We start from the raw sequence: 22,205 nt of genomic DNA, 5'->3' as shown, positions 1-22,205 counted from the left end.
ATGCAGGGGTGGTAGCAAGACTTTTCGGTTTTGAGTGTTGACAAGACGAGTTCCTCTCATACAACCGGGTTTTAGCCTCACTGCCATCAACGTCTAATAAGTGCTTGCAACTTGTTCAAAAGTTGCACTATTCTGTCCACTGGCCAATTGTTTGTTTTGTTGTTTATTGGTAAAAGAAATTTCAATTAGAAACAGTATGCTATTCTAATCTACATGAGGAGAGTGAAAAGGTCTGAATCCATTGAGTAGTGAGATGCAAAAAAAATGTTCTACTCACTAAGACAATTATCACTTATGGTTCATACAAATTAATTTTTTTTTTTAAAAGTGATACAACGACGACAACAACTAAGTCTTGTCGTATTACTAAAGATCAACTATATGAATCTTAAAACCCACTGCAATTTTTTTTACATAAAAACTTTCGTTAACTTCAAATATTTCATATCTTTTATAGAGTTTTTTTTCTTCCAAATTCCCTAAAAGAATCTAAAGTAAATTAATTTATATTATTAAATGAACATCCGTTTAGTATGCAAAGAAAAACGTTAACCAATTTGATTAAGCCCACCTAAATTGCCAACTTTTATTGTTTGTTGGTCATTGTCTTTATCATCAAATTCAGAGTAAAAAAATATAAAGGGAGGGGAGAGAAAAAAAAATACAAGAAGTGAAGCAGAGGAAAATGCACTGGGGACGGGAGTGGTAGATTGTGAAGCCAGTTTCGTATGGGAAAATTCAAGGAAAGTGTTATTAAGACTTCAAAAATTTCATTCTATACTCCATACAAGTGTATTTTTCTTTCCTAATATAGAAAATTTGAAATGTACGAGATTTTTAGAACGCTAATAACAATTCCCAAATTCAATAGCATCAATATTTTATTATATTATATTAGAAGAATTGCACTTATAAATTTGCAGGAGTGAGTCAGTCAATAATACTCAGTCAAGCATCAAGCATCAAGCACCCACCGCAAGGAATCAGTCAATAATACTCACTCAAGCATCAAGCACCCACCGCAAGGAAGTTTCAAAGATTCTGCTCGTATTATGGGTAATATTATACGCCGTTGACTTGGCGTTCGTGTTATGTGTATCGTTTTCGTGTCATATCCTATATCTTAACAAGTCATGTCGTGTAATACTCATTAAAGTAAACAGGTAATATGACCCGACCTGTTACCCGTTAAGAAAAATATATTTTAAATCAATAAAAATGAAAATGAAAAACATAATTTGACCCAAAAAATGTAAAACATAATACTAAATTAGTATATATACTAAATTTCAATGTTGACCCCTTCATAAAAGTTGTAAAACATTTTATTACGAGTGATTACATTTTCACACTTCTACAATAATTATTATTAATTTTATTAATTTTTCACTCAAATAAAAAACATTGTTCATGAGATTTGGAGGGTTTTAAAAATCTAAATGACTATGTAACCGTCATCTAAACGTTGAGGATGCAATTATGAACGTTTATTATTCTTTCACATCTTTTAGACTTATACATTAATGATTATGAATTTTGTTTATTTTGAACTTCTTTAAAAAATATTGTTCATGAGAGTTTGTATGGTTTTAAAAATTCAAACGATCATATACCCATCCTCAAAGCATAGAGGATGCGACTACGAGCATTTGCATTTTTTTTTTCATATTTTTCGTATATGTAAATTAATTATTATAATTTTTTTAATGTGTTTGATATTTTTAAATTCCTGGATATTTTAATTTTTAATGTGTTTTATGATTTTTAATCTCAATCTTTGCCTATAATATACTATAAAAATACATAAATAAATAAAACTTAAAATTTAAAATTTATATAGAATAATAATTAATAAACAATATATACATATTCATTATATTTATTGTATTTTATAGTAAGTTTTTTTAGTAGTTAAAAAAATTAAAATCATCAAAATAATTTTTTTCTTATCGTGTTGAAACATGTTACCCGCGTGTCACTCTCGTGTAAACCTGTTAGGAACTCGTTATTAACGGGTTATTATCTTGTGATCCGATAATGACCTGATTAGTTATCGTGTTGATCCGAAATACATTATTTTCGTGTCGTTTGCGTATCGTTTTAACGAATTGTGTAAGAAATTGTTAGAACAAAGCTACAAAGGTAAGTATTCGACAATTCAAAAGCTAAAACAAAGCTACAAAGGTAAGTATTCGAATTTTACCTTTTTCAGGGCCATTGGGTGGCCGGTGATAGCCTAAAATCAGCCTGAAAATCATAGCCATTGCAAGAAATCTATTGTTAATTTTAAGTGTTTCAGCATGATATTGGTGAAGGTATGAACATAAGTTGTGAGCTTGGTGATTGTGGCTTTAATTTTAATTGTGGCTCGAGACTACAACTGTCATTCGAGGGATGTCGTCAGAAATATGGTTTCTCTAATTTAAGCTTTCAGATTTTATACCCTTCAATTTGGAGAGCAACTATAGTGATTAGCCACGAATGAAGCTTTTCGCAATATGTGTTCATCTCTACGTATATTTCCACTGTTTCACTCCAAGGTTACATTGTTGTGGGAATGTGAACGTCGAAACACTTCTAGCAGATGGTTTGTGCGTCCTGGGATAGTACGGTATCGCGATCGAGACATGAATCACGCGATCTAAGCATACTCGCACATGAGAAGTAAAACGATATTTTGGCATCCTTTTGAACTTCTCACTAGCTTATTGAGACAACAATGGGTGATCGACATTACAGGTTGCAGACTGTAATATCAATGGCTTAATTGTTGGGTTCACTAAGCAAGGGGGCAAGATGGCTCATCTATAGCAACACTAATTAGTTACCTGTGGTTCAGACTTATTCTCGAAGTTCGTGACACGACGAATGTTTGGTGAGGTCCATTTTCATTTTGGCTTTTGATTTTTCTCATACAAATATTTTCTTACTAAGTTATTCTATTTATATGGGTATTTCTGCCATTACAAATTTTGGGTGAGTTATTTGCACTCTTGGTGTTCAACCTTATGGGTTATACGAGTATTATACCACTATGTTATTGAGGAAGGAAGAAGGTATGAGCTTGGAGGCATAAAAGAGGAATAATTGCATTCCGATCGCGACGGAATAACATTCTCTTTTATGCAGCCACTCTATCTTGATTTCTTTCTTATGTTTATATAAATATGTTCCTCCCTGTTTTCAAGTATCTTATTTTATAACAAGTTATTTTAAATTTCAGGATGAAATTTTCTTAAGGGGGGTAGATTGTAACGACCCGTCCCTAAAAATTATGATTTTTATAATTTTAATAAGTGAATTTACGAAAACGCCCTTCGAGGCAAAGTGTTGATTCTTGTCGACTACTGTGTCATATCACCTAAGATTCATTTTCTTAGCGTATTCTCGTATGACTCATCGCTAGGGACGTGCGAGCGCGAACAAAACGCAATTTGGAGTTATAAAGAAGGAGTTATTAACGTTTAAAGTTGGGGGCATTTTAGTAAATTGGTTAATATCTAGAAATTTCCATATTTTTGGAGCAAAATTTGGGACGCCACGTGTGTGGCCCAGATTAAAAAGAACAAAGGATGGTCGGTACAGATGGAGTATAAGGGAAAGAAAAGAAGGAGGAACCGAACTAATCAGAAAAAGGAGAGATGAGAGGGTGACCAATCAGAGAAGAAAGAAAGGAGGGAAATGAGGGAAGGGAGAAGGAGAGAACCGGCCAAACCCGGTTTCTCCACTCAACCTGCCAAGTTGACCCGCTCATATCTCCTTCGTACGAACTCTGTTTTGGGTGATCTTGGTGTCCATGGAAGCCCTTGACGAGCCCTACATCTCTGTAGTGTTAGTTTTCTAAATTTCTTACCCAAATTCACAAATCGAAGCCATAAACCCACAGAGGCATCCAACGATTTTAACCTTTTTTCGGGGACTCCGGCGAGTTTCACCGTCAATGATCACCACCAAAAGACTTCTCTCAACCCCAGGAGCAAGACCCAAGCTTTGGTGGAGGCATCGGAGTTCGCTTTGGTGGCGAATCAACAATTACCCAATTTTAAGGGTTTTCGACGGGTTTTCATGAAATTGAGGCTTTTCTTGTCCAAATTGGCCTTAGTCACAGGTATGAAAGTTGCTCCACTCACTGAGATCTTCATTTGTGTGAAGTTTGAGAATTTTTTAAAAAAAAGTTGAATTTTCCAGCAAGTCGGGGCAGCCCACCGCCACCTGCGGTGGCGCGTGGGCTGAGACATTCCCTGACCTTCCTAGGCTAAATTTGAATACTTTGATTCCATTGGTGATGTTCGATTGATGAATTTTCGTCATTTGAACATAGTTCCATGAAAGTCCGCCGCTTGATTATTATAACGATCGACGATCCGACATTGGATCGTCACCAAACTCTGATACGTTATAATACGTAATATTTAAGGATATTAGAAACTTACAGATCGGGAATCCGATGTGTGGATCTTCCCAATTAGGACATTTAAGTTATATGTTCTATTGATAAGAATTCTAAGACATGATTTGATAATTGTTCTAGGCGGCAATCGTTCGTGACGCCTTGATATTTGTGCTAGGGAGTTGTAGCGCGGACTCCAGGTGAGTGGGCTTTTGGTTTTCTATATATATGTATGTATACTTTACATTTTTCCCAAAAATTGTTTTAAATGAAATGTGATTGCGTTATATTTTAGTATATGCATTGGTGTAGTCATATATAATGTTGTATGATGCTGCGGAGCCCAGGTGAGTACATTATGATGTTAGTGGTTATGATGTATATGGTTATGCCTGGATGCATTGGGTACTCATTATCCTGTACCCCGGTGTTAGTGCTCCGTCCGAGGTCAGGGCCAGTCTTCACGTGATCGTTCACCTCCCGCACCGTACGTTCACCTTGGATCCAAGGCATGTGTTAGCCTGTCGTACAGACCACATTAGGTGGTTCTGACTTGTGTGCAAGTTTAAAGCCGTACATGTCATATTAGGTGACTTCGGCTGGATTGATGAGCAATTGGTTCAGTCGTACAGGTCACGTTAGGTGACTCCGGCTGATATATCATTTTATATTGATTTATTTCACCTGGCTTACTTATTTCATTGCTGAGATACTTGACATGGCATATACTTGGTTTCACTAATCTCGAGTATGATTTCTATATACGTCTGTATTTTTTCTGGGAAATTATACGGGTTTTATGGCGAGGGATTATAATGTTTTCAAAAAGGTTTTTATTAAAAACTTTATTTTAACTGCTGAAAGTTCGCATCGACGAGGATTTGAGGCGAATCTCAGTATAGGTGGCTACCTCTGAGGTTATGATCCTTACCTACACTATTGTACTTTACTTATGCTCTGACGTTGCACGTGAAATGGGCTCGTTCCCGCTCGCAGTGCACTCTGGTCTTTAGGCATTTTTAGGTTCAATTCACATTTTCCACATCACTATACTTCATGGCTTCATCATCTTCCAGGTGTCGGCTAGCACAGCTCGATTCGGAGTCCTAGTGGACATTCCAAGTCGAGGTGTGTCACCAAGTCTTTTGAACTCGAAGGTCCCACAAAAGACGAAATTACCCACCATCTTATTTGTTTTCCAACGAGTTCCACATAATCATACAAAAATGAATAACCAAATCATACATCTAAAAATACATAGGGTATTACAAATAAATTGTTACATTTGTTTTATAGGTACTATGGGTACATTTTCATAATTTTGTTGACATTTGTACATTGATTTATATGGTAAGATGTGAGAATAAAATTGAAAAAAAAAAAAGAGAGAGAGAGAAAATTGCATGAACAACATGTGGCAACTATTAACATGTATGTACAAAACCAACCACGACGTTCGAAAATATCGATGAGTTAAACAGTTAATTTCCAGAAACATGGAAATATCAATCACTGTTTTTCAAGAATTGTGGGCCATTCATTTAAATGCAATGGCGTCTAACGTAGTTTTATAAAGAAAAATGAGCTTCTGATAATCTAAATGGCGCCACATTTTAAGGAGGTAGTTTGATCAAAGGTCTAAAACACACAAATGTTTAATAAAAGAAATAGTAAAATGAGGCATCTCAATAAATGCCTCACTAATCATTCAAGTTGGTTGCAACTAGATATTTTTCACAAATTGTGAATAGGGAAAAAAATAGTTGGGAATAGGAAAAAGTAAATGTAAAGGACACAAAAATATTTTTTTAAAAAATATAAATATATTAAAATAGAGGGCACAAAAGCCTTCATTGTGTGCGTGTAAATTAATAAAAAAATTTTCATCTCTGACATGCAAGCTGGACACAAAATTTTGTGTTTAAATTTTAGTAGGCACAAATACCCGATACAAACTAATGTGCTTTTATGTTAGAGGGCACATTTGAGATATTTTGGTGCTCAATGGAATTTAAAAAGCACAAATATGTATTTGTGCTCAATGAAAATGAGAAGGGCACAAATCAATTGTGTTCTTAGCCCATTTTTCTTGTAGTGTGTGTTTGTCTAGGTTTCACAACAAACTAACTGGAAATTAGAATAGAGAGCGTATGCTGCTGTCTGTGCTGTGCTAGAATTGCCTCCACCATATCCATGTGAGTCCAAGACTGCCCTTAACAACAGACTGGCAGTTCGGAATAGGGTGGTGGAAGGAGGATGAGGTAATTCGCTTGGCACCATTTCATTTGAGTTTTCGAGAGTTTATTAGTGATTTGATTGGAAGGAATTGAATTGAATTGAATTTCCCAAGGAATTCATATGACCATTTCATAACAAGTTTTCTCCTTGCATTCCTGCATTCTCATTACGTTGTTTTTTATTTTTTTATTTATTTTAATGAGCATGTGATTTTGGTACATTCTCATTACTTGATCGTCGATGAATTGAAAGGTGCTAAATTTAAGGGCTAAATTTAACTTGCATTATTACAATTGTTAATGCTAATTACATACATTGTGTGATGCATTGTGGTGTAATCCGAAAACAAGGTTCCGAAAACGACATTTTTGATTTATTTCCCAACTATTAGGAGAGCCTTCATGTTTCCGGGCAATCATTTATGTTTAGTATATCTTGTGTATCAAGCTCTAGTATGCCTAAACTATCTTAATTAAATTTAGGCTTCTTCTTTCTCTTTATGAGCCCATCAATTATGCAAGACCAGAGACCAAATGGCATGCTTATAGTACAAATTACTGAATCCAACCGCTGTTAAAGAACAACAAGCACATACAAGTCATTTACTATGTCTGTCTTTCGATTGGCGTTCCAATAGAATACTCCCTGAGTTCAAAATGTTAATGTTTCACTGGTATGATTATTTAATCATATCGTGTGCCATATTTTCGACATATTACTTTCACCAATGTAACTACTCATACTCCTAATTTGTATTATATCTCTCTTAACTTTATTTCTTCTAGTTATGGCTGCTTGCTTTATTTTCTTAGACTTGTTCTTGGGATGTGCAACTTGGATTGCTCTTCTTTCTTTTTGAATAATCCTTATGATGTTTTTCTGGTTTTGAAATACTGAAATTAGCAGAGGAAAAGATCAAATTCTTGCTTTATTTGGTGTGGCTTTGCTTGTTTTGTTTGAGAAGGTTTAGTTTCATACCTCTAGTACAAATCAAATTCGGGATAAGGTTTGGTTTGCTTGGGTGTTTCTGGTTTGGGATTTGACAAGCCCTGATTATCCCAATACCAATATGTTGGTATTCCAACCTCCTACCTGATTTGGATGCCTTTTAACATTACATGTTGAGTCGATTATCAAGTTTCAAGTTACTAAATAGCTAGTCCACTTTTAGAATGTTTTTATTCGATTATTTATGTGAACGTACATGGACATGTTTATGTGGGTGAGAGTGGCTAATTACCTTTTCTTTCCCCAGACTGTTTGTTTATTCTCTTGTGGTCCTGGTTTTTCATGCACCTGGTAAGCACTTGCCGTTTCCTACCAACATTTGCAAAAAGCTTACGTGAACCTATATTGACAACTCAGTAGAGGCTTGTCGACGGGAGCTGTTGAAAACTATTGAATAACAGTAGAGGCTTGTCGACGGCAGCTGTTTAAAACTATTGAATAATATTGAAGAACCTATATTGACAACTCAGTAGAGGCTTGTCGACGGCAGCTGTAGAAAACTATTGAATAATATTGAAGATTGTCAAGGATTCAAGGTTTGTCAATTAAAGTATTTCATTAAGCATTTGGTTTCCACAATAAATAAAGTGGCATACAAAAAAAAGTAAAAGGATGACATAGATGATAAAAGAAAATAAAATTAGAAAGAAGCTAGTCAAAAGCGGTCTCTGTCATCAACAGAGAGGTTATAGCTTGAGATTTGAGAACTGTAGCTAGTCAAAAGCAGTCTCTGTCATCAAATTAGACGGGAGAGATAAGGTGACGCCATGATTTCTGCTTGAGAGACCTTTCTCACCACCGCTTGTGTGGGGTTGCACTTCCGATTAAATTCGATACCGCTGACTCTAGCTGTTGCGGGGGTCGGTGGTCTTGCTTTCATTGTTATGTTGTCTTCCTTTTTGCTGTTTTTCCCTTGCTCTCCTTCCCGATTTGCCCATTTCTTCATACTCCATTGGCGTCACTCCTTGCTCATCTCTGCTCCGATCTGCAGCCGCTTTATAACCTCAATTTGTTGCGGTACTTGGAGATGGTGTGTAGAGTTTCAGTGTTCCCACCGGCTTGGGTGTTCAACACCACCACCACCTTCTCACTGTCTGCCTTTGTTGGCAGTGTTTGCTCGTGGAATCCCACGGGCTTCCTTTACTTGGTTCTTGGTTCTCGTCTGTGCGGCTGTCTTCAAACAGGTGCTTGTGGCTAGATGTTGCAATCGGTGAGGCGTCGGTTGGTTGGTGGTGAGGGTTTGTGCTGGTAGGTATGGTTGGCGGTGGGTTCTACATTGGAAGCCTAGGTTTTCTTTTGTTGTATTTTATGGCTTGGGCCTTTATTATTTGTTGGGTCTTTTGAACTAGTTTGGCAGGTCCTTTTTTGTTTGTATATGCTTCCGTATCTTTGGACCTTGTATTGTTCCTTTGTGTTTGGTAATGAATTACCCACTTATCAAAAAAAAAAAAAAATGGAAAAAAAAAGGAACTACAATGAAGATTCCAATGTCAAGCCACTTTGATGTTTCCATGTGTTAGAAAGTATCTCAGTCAATTGTGTACAGCATGTAAAGCGAATTTGCGCTCATTTTTTATTATGACGCATAAATATATCTGAAACGTTCAAGTTCATTTTTACGGTCTCTTTGCTTTTGTTGTTGTATTGTTCTGTTTTGTTTTGTTTTGTTTTTGTGCTTGGCCCTTTTGTTAGGTCTCTGTTTGGAGATTGTGAAGTGTCGTTGAGCTTCCTTTGAGATTTTGAGTAATTATCTGCATATATGACATGAATTTATAGATTTTGATTTTGACAACAATTGGTGTTTAGTTAGATCACATGAAAAAAGGTTGCAAATACAACTCCTAGAGGGACATGAGAAAATTAGAGCATTGGCCCCCTAAACAGGTTATGATGTGGAACAATGGTTCTTTTTTTTTTTTTTTTTTTTTTTTTTTTTTTTTTTGGAACATACAATATAAGGGGAGGGGGAGTGGGCTTGACCTAGAGTTAGTAATAATGTGATTCAAATTCGTCTTTGGTGAGAATCAAACCTAAGATCTCTTATTTACAAGTTAAAAGAAATACCATTAAATTATAGTACTAAGTGGCAAAGCAATGATTATTTTGGGTAACACTGTTTAATAATGCTATCCAAAATAAAGGGTTTAAAGGGAAAAATTATAGACATAATTAATTTAACGGAATTACCAAAAATGGCAATTGTTACAGATTGTAAAAAAATCAAGGAACAATACTCCAATTAACTCAAAATATGTTGTGTAAACTAACACTACTTAAGTCATACTGCTAGTATGTAAAATACGATGTTGTAGCATTTGAGATCAGGGAGTCAATGCTAATGAAAATTTACCCCGTCTGCAAATGAAATGTGCAGAGGCTAGGTGAAGGACAAACTGTAAAGATAGAGATTGGAAGCTTCCAATGATATATATTAACCTAATTATCATCTGTCTCAACGGGGCACATAGGTAGAAATCATCAAACCATTGGCTGAGCAATCTTGAGCACGCACTTGATCGTGGTGATCAACATATCTTCTCCAAAGAAGGCTGGTTTCTCAGGTCTGGAGAGACTAATAGTTTCATTTTTTAACATATGAACAACCGATTACATAGTCGGCCTCTTGTTTGCATCTTCCTGAACAAAACAATAATCTACTGTGGATATACCTTAAAAATAAATTTGGACTGCACGAATCTTTTATCGATGCAGGTTTTGCAATCGATCACGGATGTAAGTGCTCCAGTTTTGATAGCACATTAATTTTCTTTTGGTCAATGTAGCTACATTAATTTCTTTCGACAAAAATTTTATAATGCAACCCAAGTAAAGACCTTACGTAGCCTATAAGAGTTGAAGCACAATGTGTCGGATGAAGGCCTAAAAAGTTCTTCCTATCTCAAGCGGCAATACTTTGAAGCAAATGCACATCAAATTTTACTGAATACAATATCTCCATAGCTCAAAATGTACAAAGTGAAAATATGTATGTAATTACAGAAATTAGATAAGAGGGATGCATATAATTAATAAAACTTACTAGGTGCCAACAATTCCTATGGTGTTTCCTTGAATTTGATCATCAACCCCAAACATTCACGCCCAAATCTGATATTTTAGGATTCGTATTTGCTTCTAACAGGATATTGCTTGCTTTTTTAAATCGCTATGTATAACTCTAAGCCTTGAATCTTCATGAAGATATAAAATTCCTCGAACGATTCCTCCTATGCAATGGCTTGACCAATCCAACTGTTCACGTTTTTTGAATTCTATATACTCTCGTCAATTCTTAAATATACAATAATATTGTATTTAAGTTCGAAATTACTAAAAAAAAATTTTCAGAATTATGTACTCTTACCAAAAGGAAAATAATCAAGACTTTTGTTTGGCACATATTCATAATCAAGTAGGGTTTCCTCGCCTTCCAAACAAAAGGGTTTCCTCTCCTTCCAAATAAAATTCCAGAAGCCTAACAAGATTTCTTGTTGACAACCCCTTCACTGCTATTTCTTGTTCATTAGCAGGTGTTCCCTGACACACAAAACATTTTATCCAATCAATTTCATTGTCATATATGCATCTTACATATGTTTAGAATTGCACAAATTGAATCAAGATTTAAAAAAGTTCCCAAGTCGAATTGCAAGAACACAACGGTCTTCGTAGCATCCCTACCTAAGAAAGTAAGTTTCGAAATATTACATGTAAAGTGTGGATGCAAATTTCCACCTCCTTCTTCTTGGACAAAATTGCACCTACAAAACAATTAACACCTTAGGGTCAAGGCCAAGAGCCTCACGCGCCCATGATAAATTTGTTTGTGGGGGGGGGGGTGTGCTTTGGCCGAAGAACCTCTGATGCCACAGTTAAAATTTAGAGAGAAGTGTTTGAGAGTTTTTGGAGAATTTTAGCAAGAGTGAAGACCTAATTTTTTAGAGAAAATAGGGTCATATATATAGGGAATGGAGGTGGCTGGCCCTTAGAGGTTTTTTGTGTGAAAATGGGTGATTTAATTGGTGATTAATGGATTAATTAGGAATTAATCCATTAATTAACCAGTTAATCTCCATTTATATGGAATAATTTGTAGGTTATGAAGTAAGATGAGGATGGATGAGATAATTTGGAATTTGTTACCTATTTTGGACACTCTTGACTGATTGTCCACTGCTCGCGCGTAGGACAACCGGTGTGTCTCAGGGGTGACTTTGTCATTTTAACCAAAAACCCACGTGTCGCCTTGTGATTATTTTTGGTTCCACATAAAGGACTAGAAAAATGTAGTGAACCAATAATAACTACGCACACTCATCGAATTGAATACATTAAACAAAAATATGTGTACATGTTTTTGGGGAAGGGGGAGAGTGTGCAGCTATCATTTTTCTTCTTATTTCATTATAAATTAATATCACCGTTTGCTGAGATATAGAAATCGTCCCCCAGAATTTCTCAATTAAACTATTTAATTGCTTATCGATGTCATTTATATTTCTTCACTTTCATCCTTACTCGGTGCACGATCCATTAGGTTCCAATGAGTGAGGCAGTGGGTGATTGTTACTCTTAACGATCGATTGTGAATTGAAACTACATTTCAATTCTCCCTTTGATGAAGATTAGTGTTTGCATCCTCAAGGCCTCCAAAAACCATGAGTGACACCTAGTAGTATGTCATGGCTAGCCAAGCTAAGTAGAAGTGGTTGGAGAACCTATCCAGTTACAATTACAATGCAATACGATCATTCTCTAATACAATACTCTTAATCACATTGTTTGAGTGATAGTTTGTTTCATGTCTACTATTCAATGTGATATTTCTCTATATGATTCAATTGAATATGATTTGGAACAAACTTCCTAAGTCATATTCAAATGCTTTGGCCAAAGACTCCCGAATCATATTTAAGAGTATTCTCCCTCCACCATGGAAGGTTAGAGATCCCTTATTGTGGATTCATATGCCTACATGACTAGATAACTTGACCCCAACAATGTCGTGAACACTCTCGATGGAATGTCTTTGACATGATCAAATATCAAGGACCTAACCATTAGACATCTATGATGCCTCAGATCAAAGGACTACTTTGCATATTGCAACTTACGAGTTCTTACATGACATGTATGTTTGAACTCTCTTTTGATCGTTGTTCAATGTACTCGATTACCCCTTTGAGCACCTATGTGTTTGTCTTAGTGTCCAACACTAAATGACTTGAGACTAGTCATACTTACACTTGAGTTAACATAACACATGCTAACTTTAGCGGATTGTCAATGCCCAATTGGCAATCCTATGGCTAGGAACGTTTTAGGAATGAACATAAGAGAAAGGTCTCGTTAATCTAACTTACTTAGATTACTTCTCTCTTAGATTAAATACATTCCTTGGATTCCCTTATTGCTTAAACACATAATATAATAAATAGTGATTAACAATAAGCTTTGCCCTTCATTAAACATATATTAGTTTAACACAATAAGTATTCCAAAAGCTATTACATCAAATGAGTGGCTTTGTGGGTATACTTCCAACAAAAAGCAGAGGTGCCAACATCAGAGGGAAGAGAGAAGGCGTTGTGACGTTGTTCTGCACTCAGGAGTAAAGCTTTCAGGGCATTGTAGGTGATGGGAGTATCACAGGCTTGTGCAGAAGCAATGGTGGTCTCATACCGAGGACCTACCTTGCTCATAATAATGGCAACCAAATCAGATTTAGAAACGAGAGCCCCAAATAGAGCAAGATTGTCGGCAAGCACATTAACTTTGTCAAGGTAATCAGCAATAGAGATATCACCACAAGAGGTATTCATTAATTCAGTACACAACTGAATAATATGATTCTGAGACGTAGAAGCATTAGCAATAGAGATATCACCACAAGAGGTATTCATTAATTCAGTACACATCTGAATAATATGATTTTGGGACGTAGAAGCATATCGTTCTTGAAGAGACGACCAAGCAGAGGCCGAATCAGTTTTGTTGATGATTAAAGCAAGAGCCTTGGGAGTAAGAGAACTAGTAATCCAGGAGAGAATCATCTAATTAGTTTGTATCCATTCACCATACAATGGATTGAATTTGTCGGTGATTTGACCGTTGTCATCAAGATGAAATGCAGCAGGGCATGAAGATTCGCCAGCAACATAGGACAACAAATTGTGGCTGCGTTGCAAGGGAAGAAACTGAGCACACCATAGAGGCTCGTTGGTGCGATCAAAGCTTGATCATGGAAAAGTTTGTGACAGAAGGAGCGGCAGTAGAGGAAGAAGACGCCATAGATGTAGAGAAAAAGAAAAAAATTTAAAATTTGAACCTCTTTCGTTAGACGCTAGCTTTGGATACCATGAAAGATAGTAGAATATAGTTTGTAATCTCAACTCAATAATTGAGCAAGCCAACTGATCATTAATATTTATAGTAGTACAAGATGAATTCGTGTAGAAAAAGAATACAGAAAACATACATAAAACATAAGATACAATCAAAACTAGACTAGGACTAGGACTGAGTTTTAGAGTACTCGGACTTGGACTGAGTTTTAGACTCCATATCGGAATGGGACTGTTCTGCAGCAATTGGAATCAGACTTGGTTTATCACTTATCTTATTTCTTCACCCACTTTTTTTTCCACAAACAAGTGAAAGACTGACTGAGAAAGTTACCTTTCCTTTAAGAGGAAAGTATTTATGTCACCCACTACGAAACTTCTATATGGGTTTTTTCACACATCAGCCTGTTAGGTCCACACTTTCCGAAAGCTTGGGCCACACATCTCTTATGGAAAAAGCAGCGATGGTAGCAATTCTGCCTCCTCCCGTACTTTAGGACAGGCTAAGCTAGAAAGATGGGCTACAAGTCCACTAACAATGTTAAGATTCTTTGTTGAATATGCTAAGACTTCCGCTGTCATTTAGATAAATCATCTCATAGTTATACCCTGCACTAAATATATCACCCCCAGTAACTAGCAGTTAGCAATATCAAATCTGATAAAATCAATCAACCAAATAAGAAGTCTTCAATGCAAGCTGCAATGTAAGATGTAGATTTGAAATGATCCATATATAAAAGAAAATGAGCATTCATAAGAATCATGAAACCTAGGCTAAGTTCCATGGACGCTTAAGGTCCCTCATCCAAACATAGTATAAACACTGCATTTCAGAATCGTAGTACAAAAGAATAGATAGAGGGGCTTCAAAATGACTAGATGCAAAACATTTGAGAGAACTTTCAAATGACACTTTGGAAGTCCTCTGTTGCGTGTCATTCTAGTGCATTTGTAGTGTTTGAGTAGTAACTTTGTAGTGCTTTACTAGTTCATCAGTAGTATTCTTGTAATGCATTTTTGACAATTAAGTCTAAAGTTTGTCCCTCATTCAAACATAGAACAAAACACCTTGATAACTCTATGTTTTATACAAAAACACTTCAAGAGCTCCATTGAAAAGAGAGAGAAAAAAACCCCCTCTTCCATTCACTTGTCATGCTCTAATTGATTTTTAGTTAATACTTTATCGTCAAGTCAGTTGGGTAATTTTTTTTTTCTTTTTTTAACTATTGGATTTGAAGTGTTTTTCTATAAAGATCAAGTACCATTGTCTTCCAAGAGAATAAGTTAGGGAAAAAAAAAAAACGAATTACTTTCAAAATGAAAATGAAAATATGGTACAACACATGCACATTGTAGATATGACATAGACTTATACACCAGTATCTACTTTACACAGTCAAAATCAACAATATTAACATAATAAACCATTTATGAATGCCCTCGTCACTAAAACGTAGCATAACATATGTCAAATCTACTGCTTTTCCGGTAAAATTGACATCTTTATGACCATAAAATTTAAAAGGAGGAGACCAATCAACAAAGTTCAAAAGATAAAAGAGGACATCGCCAAATTAAGCATGGCAAAATATGGACTAATGATAAAAAACGGTGATTGTCAAACAGCTGTAAATATAATGCATGTTATGTAGTTTAACTAGAGAATGTACAACTATTAAGAATAGAAAAAAGTGATACATTAGGACCACTAAAGTATAGGTAGGTAGGTCTTTCTCATTAAAAAAAAAAAAAAAAATTATAGGTAGGTATATTGTAATTCAATTAACCATCATTCTCTAGAATCTTCACTCTTCATGCATATTAGTGCTTATAGAGACATTATATGATATACAAGTTTAAAACTCATGATTTTCTTCTATATATCACTGAAGCTATAAAAAATTCAATAGTGTTACAACATGATTAAAAATATGTATGAAGCACTAAACACGAGAAACCCTAATGATACATCTTTCACTATATTAGATAAATCCGATAAACCTTCAATCTCTTCACTCTTCATTCGTACTAATGCCTATGGAGACATTATATGATTGTCTTCTATATATTACTAAAGCTATAAAACTATGATTCTCAAACACTTGTAAATATAATGAATGTTATGCAGTTTAATTGGGGAATGTACAGCTACTAAGGCTTTGTTTAATAGTTCGGACTGTACTGATTATTTCGATCAGATATGATAAATAGCTACTGTACAATACTAACTAAATTAATCTGACGTTTGGTGCAATATCGAATTAACGACGGTATTAATTATATTATGCTTGGTACCATATCAGATAAGAGGAATTCAATATATTATTACTTTTACGATAAAAATGAATGATTAATGGAATAAAAGGGATTTTTTTTTTTTACACTTGATAAAATTCACAACCACCAAATATATCAAATTAAAAAAGAACGAAATCTTTCTTTATTTAAATCAAGTTACTTAAAAAAAAATTTGAAATCATCTCTTCGTCTTCCCCAGGTCTCTCCGCCACACCACCCACCAACAACCTCACTCCCTATCTCCTTACAGCTCTTGGCTCAAAGAGGCATTGCTTGAAATGCACAGTCAAGCAGATCTTCCCCCTCTATACATCTGAAACTAATCCAAAAAAATACCCAGAAACTATGGAAATTATATCACAATCAGAAAACAAAAAAAGGGGAAATAGGCAAAATCGTAAAACCCATATGAAATCTTTCTGAATTTTCAAATCCTATCATAGATTCCAATTCAAGGTTCTAAAACCCAGATGAAATCTTCGAGTTCGGAGGGAGGAAGGGAGGTACCTTTGACGAACTCTTCGAGTTCGGAGGGACGAAGGTCGGTGATGTCGATCGGGTTCTGGGCGACGATACGGTTGTCTTCCTGTTCTTCTTCCAAGGCTCTCAGGCTCGGTGGGAACACAAAGACGGGAGGCATTTCACCGCATTCACTGGTTCACAGAGAGAGATAGAGAGAGAGTAAAAGAGTAGAAGAACAGAGCCAGGGAGGATAGAGGCGACCGGGAGAACAGAGCCAAACAGGGGAGATGCGTGAGAACATAGCCAACCAGAGGAGACGGGGAGAATGTAGCCGGCGAGAGAAGGAGACAGCGAGGGAAGCGAGAGAGAACCCAGTTCACGCGAGAGAGAAGCGACCCGACTAAATTATACACTCTTTTTGAACGGGTTTATTAAGAGGGCGTATACCGTATAAAATAAGAGAATTGGATTAAATTAGTCCGGTCCAATTTAATATGAGAGCGCGTCAAACATTTGGTTTCGTATTAATAATCCTATCTGATGCTATATATGGTATACCAAACGAGACGTAAAAGTGGTAAATTAGAACCATTGAAGTGCAATCAGGTATATTGTAATCCGATTAACCATCATCCTCCAAAATCTTCACTCTCCATACAAGTGCTACTCATGGAGACATTGTATGATATACAAGTTTATAACTCATGATTTTGTTCTATATATCATTGAAGCTATAAAAATTTCAGTAGTACAACAACATGATTAAAAAAAAAAATGTATGAATCTCTAAACACGAGAAACTACTAATGATACATCTTTCATCATAGTAGATAAATCTGATTAACCATCTTCGAAATCTTCACTCTTTATACATACTAGAGTTTATGGAGACATTATATAATGTACAAGTCTAAAAAACGTAATTTTCTTCTATATATTACTTAAGCTGTAAAATTTTCAATAATGCAACAACATGATTAAAAATATATATATGAATCACTAAATTTTAATTTTATATTATAAATTTTAAAATATACTTATTTTCGTAAGTTTTTATTATTTTACTTACTTTGTTGATGGTTTTTTTAATTTCATGAATTTGGTTTTCTTCTGGTTTGCTATCTTATATCATATGGTTGCAATTGGGGAACTTGTTCATGTGGGTTTGTGTACCAAATGATGAAGCTGCGAAGCTGCTTCTAGCAGGAGCTGCAAACACCAGAAAGTGTTATTCTGCAAAACCCCCAGTTGGTGGATCTGTAAGATTGCTGTTTACTTTGCTCATTTTCTTGTGGGTTTTCTCCAAGTGCTCAAATTTTTGCTAATTCTTGGCTCAAGTTTCATACTTTGTTGATGGTTTTTTTAATTTCATGAATTTGGTTTTCTTCTGGCTTGCTGTCTCATATCATATGATTGCAATTGGGGAACTTTTTCATGTGGGTTTGTATACCAAATGATGAAGCTGGTGAGGAATGTTAATTGGAATTGGTTTGTTCAATTCAGGCCTTTCTACAAAAGGTTTGAATTTCGGCAATGAGATGACGAAGGGTCATTGTAAAATCTTGGTTTTTTATACTTTCAGTGGGTTAGTCGCAATTGGATCATTGGTGTTCTTTCTTGTTGGAATGTCATATGCCTTTTTGTATTTGTTTGATAGTTACCCGGTTTTGAATTCCAGTAGTAGTTCCGTTGATAAATGTGATGTTTTCGAAGGAAGTTGGATTCGAGATGAAAGTTACCCCTTGTACAATGCTTCACAATGTCCATTTGCAGAAATTGGATTTAATTGCTTTGCAAATGGGCGGAAAGATGGGGGTTATGCTAAGTGGAGGTGGAAGCCTAAGAATTGTGATATTCCTAGATTTGGTGTGCGTACTGTTCTTGAAAAACTTCGTTGAAAGCGAGTTGTTTTTGTTGGAGACTCGTTAAGTAGAACACAGTGGGAGTCTTTGATACGTTTACCATGACAGGGGTGGACGATAAGAATAGTGTTTATGAAGTGAATGGGAATAAAATCACTAAGCAGATTGGATTCTTATCGGTACGGTTTAGTTCATTTGACCTCAGAATTGATTTCTATCGTTCAGTTTTCCTAGTGCAGCCTGCTACAGTTCCAATCCGATCACGAAAGAGGGTTAAGTGAACCCTCAGAATTGACAAGTTGGATGACACTAGCCAAGAATGGATTGATTCTGATATTTTGATTTTCAATTCAGGGCACTGGTGGACACCAAGTAAACTTTTTGACATGTGAGTTACATTAGTCTCTGAGCATTGTCTAATTTGCAGTTATTCTTGTAAAATGCTTTCTGACATCGAAAACCCATCTACAAATTTTCTTCATGATTCTATATTTATCGGATGTAGTTTTTCTTGTTTTTCATTACATTCAGTTCCTTGATCTGCATTGTCTAATTTTCAGTTATTCTTGTAAAATGCTTTCTGATGTCGAAAACATCTACAAATTTGCTTCATGATTCTATATTTATCGAATGCATTTTTTTTCTTTTTTTTTTTGGTTACATTCAGTTCCTTGATCCTCTTGTAATCGCATAGTGTTTTCTAGTTTATAGAGTTACTCCATGGTTATATATTTATATGATACATTGAACTTTAATCCCCACCTACTCCAACATTTAGTTTCAGAATTGTCACCATAAACTGCTTTATGCCATGCATTCATACTCCATGCTTCGTAGTATAGATGTTCACTAATGCATACAGTGGATTCCAACTTATTTAATATTTATGGTATGCATGCTGCTTATTGTGAATAAATGGTTTAAAGGCTTCTGCATGTTAACACCTCTTCAGAAGGTCTAATTTCCCAATGAGAGAGAAAATCCCTTAGTACTGATGTGGCCGAGGTCTTGGTTGATGTTTGTTGATGCAAACGCCATGGCAGCTGTGATTATTGTATTGCGGAGGAAATATGCTTGTACGGGACTAGTAAATTTCAACTTCAGATATTGTAACACATGTAGTTTGGATATTTATGCTTATGTTTTAGCTTAAAAAACTTTCACCAGTTGGGGAAAGGGGCCTGGAATTGTAATCAAACACATATCAGATCATAAATAATGACAGGTAGAAAGCAGAATTGCCGGTTATGTTAACATCTGACTTTAGATCTTAGTTAAAGTACTTACCAGTTGCTACCACCAAAATATTGTTGCCTTAGTACACAGTTTAGACCAAAAGAAAATATACAATTCACAAAAGAATTGTGCAGCCTGTAGTAGTGTTTTGCAGATGGATTCTCTTTTTCTCACTCCACTTCACCTTCTCACGTTCTTGTGATTGTTTGTGTGAGTGGATATGTACTTGCACCTGCAACTTTTTTTTTCAACATATCATCGACTTCACAATCAGCTTTCGTGGAGTTTTCAGTGATTAAACTTGAGATGAAGTTGAGAAAGTGACTTCCAGAAAAGGATTTTGAGATCACTTCTAGAATTTTTTTTATTTTCAAACAGAGACCCAAAAATATGCAAGTTTTAACAGTTTTTTAGACAGGGGCTGCTATTTTCAAGCGGGTAAATCACTGAGGCTCGGAATGCCAATTACTGCTGGCTTCAGGACAGCTTTAAACACTTGGGCATCTTTGGTTGAGACCATGGTCAACACAAATAGGACAAGTGTATTCTTCAGGACTTTTGAGTCATCGCATTGGAGGTGCGTTATTTATTTAGTTTGTTATGATACTTTCTGACTGTAGCTTTTAAGGATGCTGGAGTTCAATTGCATGTAGCTCTAAATAATTTAGTTAACGGTCAATCGTGGAAATGCACGTTCGATTGGCTAATCTGAAGTAATCTATAAAGTTGTACTATTTTCTTCTTTGTAGAAGCTAAATCTTTTAAATTGTGATATATGTTTAATTGTTCATTCTTGTTCCTGAGTTGAGATACAAATAAGCTGATGTAATTGACTGCTGGTAATTCTTGTATATGTACCAGTGGCTGAAACCGCAATTCTTGCAAAGTGACTCAACATCCTTGGTCAAGCTCATGGGGAAAGGACCGGAGCACAATTTCAGACATCATTATAAAGATTGTGAGGAAAATGAAGGTTCTATTGATTATCCTACACGTTACACCTATGGTATCATTCCGAAGCAATGGGCATGTGGGTATCTGCAGCAATAATCCATCAGTGCCTGCCTGGGGTACCTGATATGTGGAACGAAATTCTCTTGAACCTGCTGCCCATGAATCAGGTTTCCCTGACATGAAGTATAGAGTCGCTAATATCCTTCCTTCTTTTGCAGCTTGCATCAACAAGTACCTCCTAGTTTCACTCTTTTATGGAGCATCATATCAAAAAAATGAGAGGTCCGTGCATCCTGCCCCGTAAGTTGAACTTTACCTCTCAGAAAATTCTTCCACCTTGTTTGTCGTTTCGTGTACTATCGTTTCCCCTGGGGTGGTTAGTACAGGTTATAACAAGTTATTGGAAAGTGCATTTGTGAAAGCATTTTTTTTTCCAAAGCGAAATAGAAGTTTCTGCAATTGGCCAAAATCAATTCAAGTTTGGGATGAACTGATGAAGGCAAGTTGCAGAGACTTGTAAAATTGGTCTTCCAGGCGCGTTTTAACTTGGGGAAATTCTACGTGTGCCAGAAGTGGATTTGCGGTTGGGGCAACTCCAAGGAAGGATGCCTTGCTTAATCACTTGTTTTGCTTACATCTTTGAACACAACTTGTACGTTTCATTTGATTGTTGTATACTTTTATACTTGTGCAGAAGGGCCACATAGTACTCCCTATAGATATACGGGAAATAGTTGACTCAATTTTATGGTGTTATCCAAGCCTTCCTAGATTATATGCATTCAAGAGTGAGCACTGGAATGAAAAAATTGTATATGATGATAATACCATGTGACATATTGAAGTAGTTTTACGAGTTAGCTGTATTACAACTTGATGTCCGAATGAGGAGATATTTTCTTTTGCAAACAATGCATGGTTTCAGTGGCATCTTTGGTCTAATAAATGATGGCTACATGTTCAAAAAGTATATCAACCATTCAATAGATATTTGTCACGTGTCGTCTCTAGTTACAAATATTCATCACCAGGTCCATTCAATCGTGTGAATGGATGTCCTTGTGATCTTTCCTTCCCATCTTTTATCTTGAAAAAAAATATATTGAAGACCAAGAACCACACGGAGAGCAGCTAGAAATCTGTCTGTATGCTTGAAGTAGTTTGAAATCGAGCCGGACTGCAACCAAATAGTTTGGTTCTATTTCGGAGCAAGCTTTAAAATTGCATTGAATCTAACTATCAAAAACTGAATTTTTTTTGTTTTAATTTTGATTTTGGTTTCACTCTAAAATCTCACCAAATCAAATCGTGCCGACCTTTATGAGCGAAAGCTCTAGAGTACACAATTTCAAGAGCAGAGGAAACCGTGTAAGACTGGTTTCACCAAGCAACGACTACCTAGCGCCA

The 22,205-nt window shown here is 35.8% G+C and overlaps 1 pseudogene; it reads left to right on the top strand.

Moving 5' to 3' along the window:
- Positions 1–17,888: 17,888 nt before the first annotated feature.
- LOC137729885 (protein trichome berefringence-like 7) lies at positions 17,889–21,719 on the top strand (annotated as a pseudogene).
- Positions 21,720–22,205: the final 486 nt, after the last annotated feature.

The sequence above is a fragment of the Pyrus communis genome, chromosome 3 (assembly GCF_963583255.1).
Source record: "Pyrus communis chromosome 3, drPyrComm1.1, whole genome shotgun sequence".
Lineage (NCBI taxonomy): Eukaryota > Viridiplantae > Streptophyta > Magnoliopsida > Rosales > Rosaceae > Pyrus > Pyrus communis.
This window is presented reverse-complemented; position numbering and strand designations above follow the sequence as displayed.